Source organism: Zootermopsis nevadensis, unplaced genomic scaffold (genome assembly GCF_977971745.1).
Source record: "Zootermopsis nevadensis isolate Lab colony 2312 unplaced genomic scaffold, Znev_1.0 Znev_ptg000002l, whole genome shotgun sequence".
NCBI lineage: Eukaryota > Metazoa > Arthropoda > Insecta > Blattodea > Termopsidae > Zootermopsis > Zootermopsis nevadensis.
The window spans coordinates 21,153,657-21,165,773 of record NW_028259134.1 but is presented as its reverse complement, the minus strand read 5'-3'; the positions used below and the strand labels follow the sequence as shown (position 1 = coordinate 21,165,773).

The 12,117-nt window shown below is 41.2% G+C and overlaps 1 protein-coding gene across 12 annotated transcripts in view; it reads left to right on the top strand.

Moving 5' to 3' along the window:
* The first annotated feature begins 4,728 nt into the window (after positions 1-4,728).
* Positions 4,729-12,117, top strand: part of LOC110836543 (uncharacterized) — an 81,778-nt gene continuing 74,389 nt past the window's right edge. For 5 of the 12 annotated variants that reach the window (XR_015537130.1, XR_015537132.1, XR_015537127.1 and 2 more), the window contains exon 1: positions 4,730-4,904. The gene's annotated coding sequence lies outside the window, so the exon portion shown is untranslated. Of the gene's footprint in view, positions 4,905-12,117 lie in introns of all 12 variants that reach the window. The other 7 variants (XM_087356176.1, XM_087356172.1, XM_087356140.1 and 4 more) reach the window with 5 other exon arrangements.

Below are 12,117 nucleotides of genomic sequence, written 5' to 3'. Positions count from 1 at the left end.
TTTAATTTTCTTTTACGGAGTCTTTATCAACGGAAGATGTACCCTCTGTGGTTATGGGTGTTCGGCGTTGGCGATTATCACATACTTCCTATTTTAATTCCGCATAAAATAACTATATGTCTGTACTATTATTTGTACTGTACTGTACAAGGTACCTGGTCCATGGAAATCCTACTGTAGTTAGCTGTTTTGCCGTTTCATGGGTAAGAAATGGTTTAGAACTGCCTGCTGAGAGATAATTACGTGTTAAATAGTTTCCTCTGCAGCCACCTTTAACGTGCAATTTACCTGTTCTGAAGAATGTTTACGCTATAATGCATACGGATCTTCATTCCTCAGTCCGGCAGTCAACTTTTTATTTGCGTTTGTGTATCTTTGCTTGAGAGATGGAGTGAAGTGTCTCTTTCTGAACGTTAGAATATTTAAAGCATAAACTACCTTGTGGAACACTTTAAAAACTGAAGCTCGTCTAAATAGTATTTAAGAATTCAGTCCGTACCGCGAAGAAAACACTACACTTCACCATTACAAATATCAACTGGTTAACGCTGTTCAAGGAAGTAATCGCTGTTTGCTTTGAGAAGCATGTTTGCATATTCTGTGTGCAAACTGTAGAGTTATTAAACATCAAAGCAGGTGGTACATATAATTACCATTATTATTTACGACATCAAAAGTAGTATAATAATACCGTGTTCGGACTTGTAGATGTTAAAGTTGCAATCCAAATACTGTAAAATTAAAAAAAATTTCGTTGTGAGTTATTTAAAAACGGAAAACTGACCATTTGTGAGTCGGAAGACGGCTGTCTGCCCTGATGATGGAGGCAATAAGGATCTCTGAAACGTTACTTAACTTCTACAAGATAACTGACCAGTGTTTGTGTGTTCTTTTACTGTGTTGAAAGATTCACCTGTTAACTTCAACCTAATGAATGTTAAGGTAAATCTATTGGCTCAGAGGATGCTTTCAGTCTGTTATAAAAAATGGCTTGCCTTCAGGCTTTGCCTGGGTTTGTTGGCCCTTGAAATCTATAATTTTTCTAATTTTTCGCCTTATTACATCGCGAGATATGACAGAAACACAGGAATATTAGTCTGTGAATCCCACTTACATATCTGAATATTATTAAGGATATATGAAGGCGATTATGATACGATATGACGTATTTGTTAAGTCTGTCACAAGTTTGAGGAGTCAGGCTGTACTGGAACAAATATGAATGGCTTTCAGCCGTTAATCATGAAAGTAGGTGTGAAACACTTGATGTTTACTACAGCGTTTTGTAATAATATTAACATGTGGATTTATTTTTATTAACACAAACTACAACCGTGATTCTATGTTTACGTAAACTACCCACACAATTTTTGAGTGTCTTACCGAGTACACGAAATTGTTATAAATGTAATTTAAATAGAAGAATTTTGCGCTTAGAATGATGCATCTCAAATCGTTAAGATCATGTTACACGATTTTAATCCTCGAAGCTCGTGTCACAAGAAGTAGAAACTGATTAAAAGTCCGTTTACTCACTTTTGGCTTCGCTCAAAATCACCAACTGATTTAAATTTAGAAGACGTATGACCTGTGCATTTAAATATATTTATCTGTAGAACAACACACACTTGGCACTGATAAAAGACTAAACAATTTTGAATTTCCTGAAATAAATTATACGCATGACTTGCAAGAACTCCGAACGTCGTGGCCGATTGGATTGCTCTCTACTTCGTATTCGGGAGGTACAGGATTCAAATCTCGATCACGGAGCCCGGTTATTCTGACAGGGCAATCGTGGTTCTTCTCAGCCTCTCCAGATACATTGCGGGGAAACTGCGTTAAATTTGGTCACGGCCGCTTAATTCTATGTCATTTTTAATTCATTATTAATTATTCGTCATGTCATTAGGCTATATATAGTCTGAGCTGGTCGAAGTGTCGTTAATTTACGAGAAATACAGCAGCTGGCATAATACCATAATTTCTTTCATAACAGAGAGTCTAACCAGTGTGACACAATGTACAGGGAGGTTTTAAGTAACGTAAGATATTTTTTTGAAATTATTGAACATTTTAGTTTATTGTAATAAGGTAGTATATTTGCGTCATATTGTGAATTAGGTTAATATTTTAATATTTTCCGTCAAATCACAATTTTTAATAAGATAATAAAATATAAAATATTTAAAATATTCGATGCGGAACGTGAAATGATATTTTAAATATTTTTTATATTTTATTATCTTATTAAAAATTGTGATTTGACGGAAAATATTAAAATATTATTGTAATATCATTATGTTATAACTAGAAAATCACCAGAAAAAGTTACGATAATATCTAAAGTATTAAACACGTAGCCATAAATATTATCACATGAGGTCCAAAATCCCATAACGGCTATATACACTCGGAGCAAAGAGCGAATTAAAAACAATTATCGCCAACTAACTAAGAATTGTCTATTGCGCTTTGTAGACGGACTAAATCGCCACATTTAATCCGCATATTAAACACGATAGACCAGTGTGACGTAACGTTTTTTTCTCAGTTCATATCGGCCTTCGTTTCGTTATGGATCTTAGACATTGTGGGTCAATAACAGATTTATCATGAAAGTAAAACAGGTCAGAAGGAAATTGTTTCTGTAATCACATGTCACTGTCAATATAGAAGGTAACTGTATTATTTTTTTTTCCCATATAGATTTGAAAACATGGAATAATTCTAATGAATTCGCTGATGATCTTGAACGAGGAACGTAAAGCCCTCAGCCGCCCGCAGATAATCACTGAAATTATTTGCATTCGATCTCGCTTATTCTTGGCAGACTGCATCATATTACCTCGTCCAAGGTTCTCCATGTTATCATCAGCTCCTACCCCTGCATGTTAGACTGCTTTAGCTACGCGTTTGTTGACACGTGGGTCACCTTGAGGGTACATCAACCCTTCGCCGTGAAAATAAATGGGGAGGGCATTTTGGACATCGGGGCGAACGAAACGATATTCAATTGGGGAATTTATTGGATTAAAAAATTATGTAGATTGAATGAAATCGGAAAGGGATCGCGGCCCGTGTTAAGTAACGTGTTACAGTGGGCTCCTGCTTAAACCACGTGAACACGTGATCGGTGTTTCTAGAAGCTGGTTAATCCGGAGTTTCATCGCAAAAAGTAAATAAAGATTTTAATAAAAACGCAACATAGAGTAGAAAATTCGACATTGGCATTTATCAACGTTAACAACGATTTCACAAATGCAGATACATAGTTGATCGCTCAGTTTTAGGGAAAGAGAGTGTACAAAATTACAAAAAAAATCAGGAAACTTTAACCACAAAACCCAAAGGACGGCGTGTGCCCACCGCTACCTGTATGAACCAGTACTAACCCTCGTAGATTTGACTGTTCATTATGGACAAACAGGATGATATAGTTATTCGCAAGTTTCCGTTCCTTTCAGGGTAAACACGTCTGAAATTTAAGTTTATCAAATACGAGCAATTTTAAATTCCATCTTGCTGAGTCGTCCCGTTAGCTAGGAACACGCTGTGTCACGTGGTTTTAGATTAACCGAAAGGCTAACGTAAGTTTTCTTTGCCCATAGAACCGGTCAAGGACTGTTTGGCTTTACATAAACATACAAATGGCCGCTTCGTACCCAAACGCAACTTAAACTTCAGATTCCGAAAACAACAACATATCTCACTGTACGTGTGGGTGCTCGTATTTGCATACTTGACATAACGCGTTAAACTGGAAATGTATTATTATGGGGCGTCGAATCGATTTAAACTATTTCGGGTTGTGTGACGTCACAGTAGACTATGATAATTCCTGAAGGCTACTGCCTGGTTTTTGGGTTAATACGAGATCCTGTATCAACTGCCTATGATGTATTTCGTAGGAAAGGAAAAGCCCCTTGTATGATTGCTGACATTCAGTTCAGAATCTTTGATAATTTCGTCTCCTGTCCAAGATCCTGAAGATTGTGATATGCATAAGTTGACTTTAATACGCTGTACTGAATGGTTGTGGAATTTAATGGAGGAACTGTTCCCAGAGCGACATAATATGTTCACATTTGTATCTAGGTGCCAAGCGAAGCATTTTAAAGCACTTACGCGTTTAGTCGAATTCATAACACACGAAGTCTGAGAACATTTACATTATTATGAATGCGTGTTACAAACCACACTCGAACAAGCTGCAACAGAAAGTAATCCTTTTAATGTATTGTTATCTATAAATAACAAATTTGTGTTCCTCGATGAAATTGAATTTTCTCGTGCCGATACGGTTTAAAATATCCTCACAGGTTTCAGTCATGTGGCAACCAGCCCCGGTTCGCCCTATTCGCTGTACCCCCCCCCCCCCCGTTACTGGAAGCCGTCTCCTATGTCTGCGCCCTGAATATCCTTTCGGAAGGAGACCTATTTGGCACGCAGTTAATGGAATTAATTATCGTGTAATAGTTATTAATGTAGATAGAAGGTCAGTTGTGTTTTCCAAGAATAATGAATGGAATATAATTTGATTCCATGAACAAGCTTGCGATAAGACTCCCCACTCCTCTGTGGTCAGGCATCTGGACATAAAGGGAGTGAAATTTGTTGCCATATTCATGCTCAGAGTCGCTGAGGAGAGGAGGGACTGCGAATTGTGTGACGTAGCCAAGGCAGATCTGGTCACGTGACTTCGTGTTTTCCAGACTTGGAGCTGGATGCTGGAGAAGAAACAAGTGTGTGTGTGTGTGTGTCGGCATTGAGTGACCGACAGCCCAAGAAAGCTGACACGAACAGAAGACGGGACAAACCTTTGATCGCTAAACAGGGGGAAGGACAGATTCGACGATCAGCGCCGCTGGTGCACGGACTGGACAGCTTCGCCACCAGCAACGGTGAGTCGCAATGTTCGTTCTATTTTGTGTGGACAAGCGATTGCCGAAGATCTGCTGAGCCTGGGAGTGCGTCGTAGGAATCGTAGGAGAACGCCGATCGACGGGAAATAAGCGGCCCTAGACACCCATCCAGGATCTTCCCCGGTCAGAAACAACCGTCGTCATAGCTCGTCTGCTTGCCGAGGTTTTACTCCGGTACGTCTGTAATACGTCATATTGCCACTTCTCGAATTTTTAAAGTCGCTGTATTGGGGGAAAAATGTGGTAAAACAGACTGAAATGCCGCGGGAATAAGCGAGTACATTTCGAATTGAATTCACAAAGAACTGCTATTTTGAAACAATGAAAATCCTGATGGCATCCAAATGCGTAATAAGTTTCATCTTTGCCAAAGATACTGTTAAAATTAGGCGAGAATCGAGAAAATTACACTACGAGGAACTTCATGAATTAGTTCTTCATGCATTGATGAAATTGTTGGAGGAAATATGTTGCAGTGGGCTGGGCTTGTAGATCGAATAAGGAGAAATTAAGTGAGAACTCAAGTTTGTCACGGAAAGATTTTGAAAAGCGGCATCTTGGAAGACCGAGTTAAAGATTACATGGGGATAGTTGATTAGTAAAATCGTAGGTTCGTATCTTGTTGAGGGCAAAATTAAGTGTGTGTATAATGCTTGTCACTTGTTGCCAAATCACTGCACATTGATACACAACTTCTATTTCACTATGAAATCTTACCCTTAACAAATACCAGTGACCTCTTGTTACTGTACCATCACCGTTGTGTTTCTTTCGATTATGGGGTCGTAAAACCTTACGTGTTAGGAATGATTCAGTGGCACGATGTTTCTTGCCGTCGCTGAGAAATGTCACGGGCGGATTCTTCGTGAAAAGGCGTCCTGCAGTTTGCATACCAAACAAAGTTTAGTTTGACAGGCGTGATAAGTATTCGAATTGTCTGCGTGTTCTTCTGTGACAGGGACACAGAAGAACGCGCAGATGTCACTTGAAGCTGAAAATCAGACTTTCTGAAAACGTCGATTCAGACTTCGCGTGTGGCTTCACCTTCAAAGGACCGCCAGCGTATGTCGCGAGTCGAACTCGGGGTATTCCAAATTGGAATCGGCTACTGTTTGATAGCCGAGGAACATTCATTTCTCGGTCGCAGGTTATTTAACGACGGAATTTCGAGTAGACAGGTTATGTATCGTAGAATTTAATAAGACGTGTTTGTGAAGCTGTAGTGGCCAGTTGCAATTAGTGTCCACCGACCGTGGATCTGCACGAAAAAAAATATGTCCGATACCTTAGCCTAGATTTGAACCTCGTACGTGCCGAACAAGAGTCAGGCGCGTTACACTGTGACGTTCTCATAACATTTAATCTCCTTACGTGTTCAGACTTCAGTTTCTCACGACTCCGAGTATGAAGATGTCTGTGTTCCGGTTGAAACTGACCGACGTTTCTTAGATTCAGAGGTGGAGGCAGTAATCACCTCTGAAACGTCAGTAACTCCCTGCTAGACTACACGGCGCAACATCCAGGAAGGCAGACATCGTTAACGAACTCAAGCTTTTCCAGTGGACTAACCGTTGTCGGCGTTGACCTAACGACGAAGCTAGCACGCGTTTTTATTTTATTAAAATGTTATTAAAACAGATTTATTCTTCTTCTCACGTGACACATTAGTACCAGACCATGGAGCAGAGTTCTTCTTGAGAAACTTACAGTCGCTTAACCAGTCAAAAGAATAACCCGTCTTTTATGGAACCGGTTTGTTTATTGCCATGTTTAAAGTAACCCGTCGCCAGCCCCTGACTGAGTCAGGCAAACCCAGTCAACACCCTCCCATCGTAATTCCTTAAGGTGCATTTTAATATTATCCTTCTATCCACGCCTACGTCTTCCAAGTAGTGCCTTCCCTTCAGGCTTTCCAACTGAACTTTTCCACTCATTTTTTCATTAATCCGTTCCTTCCAGATCTCCGTCACTTCGTCCCTCTTAGATGAACACCCAGTTCTTGAACGTCCTAAATCTGAGCACATCCCCTAATATGAGACAGGGAAAAGAATTAGTTCATTCATTGCATGTGTGGGCGAACCGACGTGACGTGACGGTGAATGCAAGGACCAACTTCTCGCAGTCAGTGTCGAGGTGGAAACGAACCCGGGTCTCAAAATTGGGATGCAGCCAGTCACAGCCCTGCGCAGTATGACGACAGACGTCGCAAGTATTCGGTGAATTTGTTCTTCCATGTTTTGTGAATTTAAATTCCGTTCGGTGTGATTTGTTTATGGTAATATTCGCTTTGAAACTTTGCCGTTCCTTAAACACTAACGAACGGCCACGGTGGTCTAGCGGTTAGAACGGTGGCCTTGTAATCCTGGGGTCTCGGGTTCGATTCCCGGCGGTGCCCGAATTTATAACTTGTGTTCGGCAAGGCCGTGATCTAGGCAACACGGAGTTTTCCTACGTGGCATCCCAACAATTACTCCATTCACACACAGAAGAAGGCAATGGCAAACCACTTCTGGATCATCTGCCAAGAACGTGTATGAACAGGTCCCAGTCCGAGAAAAGGATGGAAGGATCCTGTTCATATGGACCTGTCGTCACACAGAACACTAAATAATAATAAGATGAGGTGGTCTAGCGGTTAGAACGCTGGCCTTGTAATCCTGGGGTCTCGGGTTCGATTCCCGGCTGTGCCCGAATTTATAACTTGTGTTGGGCAAGGCCGTGGTCTAGGCAACACGGAGTTTTCCTCCTGGGGCTTCCCCGGTTTCTCCGTGGCATCCCAACAATTACTCCATTCACACACAGAAGAAGGCAATGGCAAACCACTTCTGGATCATCTGCCAAGAACGTATATGATCAGGTCCCAGTCCGAGAAAAGGATGGAAGGATCCTGTTCATATGGACCTGTCGTCAGACAGAACACTAAATAAATAAATAAACATTGACGCTGTCCCTCACCTTCCGCAGGTCTTAATGCCGCAAAGTGACCTTGAAATCAGTTGGTACAGCTTTGTTAAATACCCCATTTAGCTCATGAATATTCTCAATAAATGTTTTCTCACAGTGGAAATAAGCACACAAGGGTTTGGCTGCCTTTTACTTTTTGCAGATAAATATTTTAAGGCAAAATGAATGTGGGTGTGTCTCGTCGTCCGCTGCTTTCGCGAAATGGGCCCTGTGAACAATCCTGATTGAGAGTTAATTATGAAATTATGAACGATTCAAAAGAATTAATCTGACATTTGGTAATTGTTACCTGGCGTGGGAGATCGGCTCATCGCTGTGCCAGAAGCGAGATTCGAATTCGTGATTCCATTGTTATTAGTTTTGTGTTTACAAAGTTCGAAAGTGAACTCGATAATGGCGTTTTAATGCATTAAAACATGAGAGAAACGAAGCCGAATTGCAAAGTCACTTTGAAGGGCGTGGTGATTCCGTTCAAATGTAAAAACTATTACAAACGAAACGAACGCAGAAAAATTCCACAGACGCACTAACCGGAAGTAAATAATTGCGTACATTGATGGTTGCATAACATCCAGTTAAGTTAACAAACGAAGATGCCTGATGTTTGTTCCTAACAAAATGTTCATTCGTTTAACTTTTGTTTTGTATAAATTAATTTCTCTAAAATTCCTGATTACACTTACGCTGGTTTCTAAGTCTCATTGGCCTTGCCATTAAGGTCCGTTTTAATATTATCAATTCATAACGTGCAAGGCTTCACTTTCCTGTCACTTACTTTTCGGATCGTTTTAAAACACGACGTATTAGACACTAAAGCTGTTGAACGGTGTCACTGTAACGAACATTGGCGATACCAGAGACAAAGAAAATCCTTCCTGGGGCAGAAGAGATTGAATTTCGTTTGTGCGATCTCCTGTCACTTTCTAAGAAGGACCTTTGACCGTGGAGTTAGTGTACTGTTTACAGTGTTCTTGTCGAGGCTGTACCGCCTCGTCGCCAAATCCCGTGTAGGTTGGCTGGCGACTGCTGCGGTGAAGAATCCAGTTCGGTCGCCGCGTGTCTTCACAGCTTCCCGCCTCCCCCCTCGAATCCTTCCTACTCAGAGATGAAATATTCGTACTCCCACCTTCGGTCTTCGGCGCTACCGGCCAGAATTGGAGCCAATTTCCCGCACAATCGAACCCCCAGGTGATGCACGAGTTTCATTCGCTTTAAATAGACCACGCTGGATGGGAATCTCGTGTTTTTCTGTCTTATTTTGGAATTCGTTGTACTGCTTGTACAAACATCCAATAACTTTGATTTAATTGGTGATTTATAATCGCTGGCCACGTATGAAATGAGACACGTCACATTTAGACATAACTCAGATACAAGACAAGATAAACGTACGAATAAAACAGGAGATCAAAATTAACGTAATAAATTTAGTGCGCGTGTGGACTATCTGATGAATGTTTAATCACGCACAAACAACGCTTAAGATATCGGCATGAGTTATTATAAAATAGTTTGGACCTTCCGATAGAAGATGACGCATGTCTACGGAACATACGAAACGCGTGGGATGAAGGAAATGAATTTAAGATTTTCGAACGTCGGATATGTAAGCTGTGCTCTTCAGAAGATGTTCAAGTGAGTCATTACACAATTATTGTGTTCTGATGATCTGCACGCATGGCTACGACCTCGTTGGTGATTTGTCTCTATTAGCTTATCCCCCCCCCCCCCCCCCCGCCGCCGCCGCTACTAAGTCGTGCCTGTTTGCTCCTGTCGTTAGGCAGACCCGCGTAACACTCTACTCTTCTCTCTCTGCCTTTGATTCTGTGTCTCTCCGTGCAAACACAGTCTTTGCACCTACAAACTGCATGACGACTACTTTATGGCTCTTTATATACATTATATTTGTGTCTATCCACTTACGTGTCTGTTGATCTACCAATCCATTGCCTTTCGAGTAGAATGACATCATTGCAACTTTAAGTTTGTAAATATGTATTTTAATTCCCTTGGTACATGTTACCCGTCAAACAAACGATAGCGAATACCAGTAGTAATAAGAATTCTAGGCCTCTGTTTATAGATGTTATTAAACTGATTGTAGCAATCATATGGGATCATATGACCGTACTTTCGGATTCGTGTATCGTAACGAGACGCAACGGGTTCTCGTTCCGTGCTTTATCGCAAATATTGTTGTGAGGATGATGACGTCTGTGGGCGTGTGGGCGTGTGGGCGAACCTGCTGGTTTTTCAGCACGCCGTGTGCTACCTTGTTCAAGTCCTGGCGGCATAATGCAGAATACTTTGATTCTTTCATTTGCTCGCATTGTACAAGTCTTGTTTCCCTATTAGCTGTGGGGTTCACGATATTAATTGGACTGAACTGGCTCAGGATTGAATAATGCGGTTCGTAATTCATACGCTTCACGAGAGTTAAATGTACCAGGTATGTAGCACGCAGGGGGAGATGAGAAATACTTAATTTTAGTCGGAAAATATGAAGGATAATATTAAATTGGGTATTGAATAAATAAGGTGTGATTTTGGACTGGATTCATCTGGTTCAGGATGGAGTCTAGTGGCATGCTTTTGTGAATAGGTTATGAGCCTTTTGGTTCAATGAAATGTATACAATTAAGTGACAAGGTGTTGAACCTCAGCTTCTCAAGAACATCTCCTCAAGAATTTCGTTTGATTAAGAAGCGTGGAGTAGGAATTTATGTGTTGCCGTCCTTGAACTTTACGTGTTGATTGGCAGAAGTTTTGCATGTCCGTCTTATCGGCTGTTGCCACTGCTGTGTTCATTACGAACAAATGAAGGTCGAATATTTTTTAGATCGTGGTGCATAACCGCGCGTTTCGGAAGCAGTGAACGTGATGTTTGGACGACGTTGTGGTCAGTTGCCATAAACAACATTTCTTTAGCAACTGACGGTCCAGACTGCGCCATTGACTTTCTGCGGTAAGGTAGATTCACTGTGTTCATCGACAACAGGAGTGCATTCAGCTGGCTTTACAGATTGAAACCAAACTCTCATTTTAATGACGGGTCGCCTTTGGTGAATCCAGTGTAAAAAAGTTAGACGATAAGATTAATGAGGATGAGATGGGAGAGATAAGAAATGCATAAGCAATTTTGGTTAGGAAGCCTGAAGGGAAGACCCCAATCTGTTGACCTAGATCCAACAGTAGGACGGTACTAAATCGAATGATTGGTTGTCTTGATCAGCTGTGAATTTTAGATCCGGAGGAGCTTACCGGAACTAATCGACAACCCTTAAAAATCCAGTGATAATTATATGTGTATCACCTGATTTACTCGTAACATCTGTACATATTGTTTTTTTTAATAAAATATGTGATTCTCCCTGTAAACAGCGATTATTTCCGTAAACAGCGTCAACCAGTTGATGTTTTGTAATGGTAAAGTGTTGTGTTTTCTTCGCGGTACGGACTGAATTTTCAAGTATCGTTTGGACGAGCTCCGGCTTCAACCGGTGCTGGTTTAAATGAGACAAATTCTTTTCTAGACGCCGGACAGGCCGCAGTTTGGCTCACGACGTGTCGCGTTTTCCATCTAAACATTAAGACTGGACACCATGGAGGTCCGTGAAAATTATGTTTATCATACTGAAAGAGAATTACCTCCAGTTTCTTGCTTAAATTTCAGCAAAAATGTTGTAGTCGATTACCCCTACGTCGCGACTGCCCGATCAGCAGCAGCGCTAGATGTGTTGCCTAGAGCGCTCGGCGAACGGCATCCACGCACAATGACTTACCCGCTTTCTGTCTCCAGGCGTTAGCGGACAACAGAACTCAAGTCATTCTTCAGTTTATTGCCAGCCTCGTAGTTGAGACGCCTTCAGATGGTTGATACTTTTTAACGATGTCTTTTCAACAGCGTGGGTTATATACAACGTGTCCGGTGACTTTTGTCTAAACTTGAGGATCATTTCCAAAAGAAATGCCACACGTGACATGGCATCGCATATTTCAGTCGACACTGAAGTTGCAGGCTCTTCGCGCCCTCTGTACCTGAGCATATTCTTCTTTGTCTAACTTCTTAGTGTCGAAGCCCGCGTCATGGTCCACAAATACTTTTCAGAGCAAATCAGGACTGCTTATCTGTCTGTAAGCATTTGGTTTCAGAAATTTTTCGGAGTAAAAATAAAGGTGACATTGTGTGCAGTGAAGTTTGCTTTAAAATTTGCTCGTAACGTCGCTA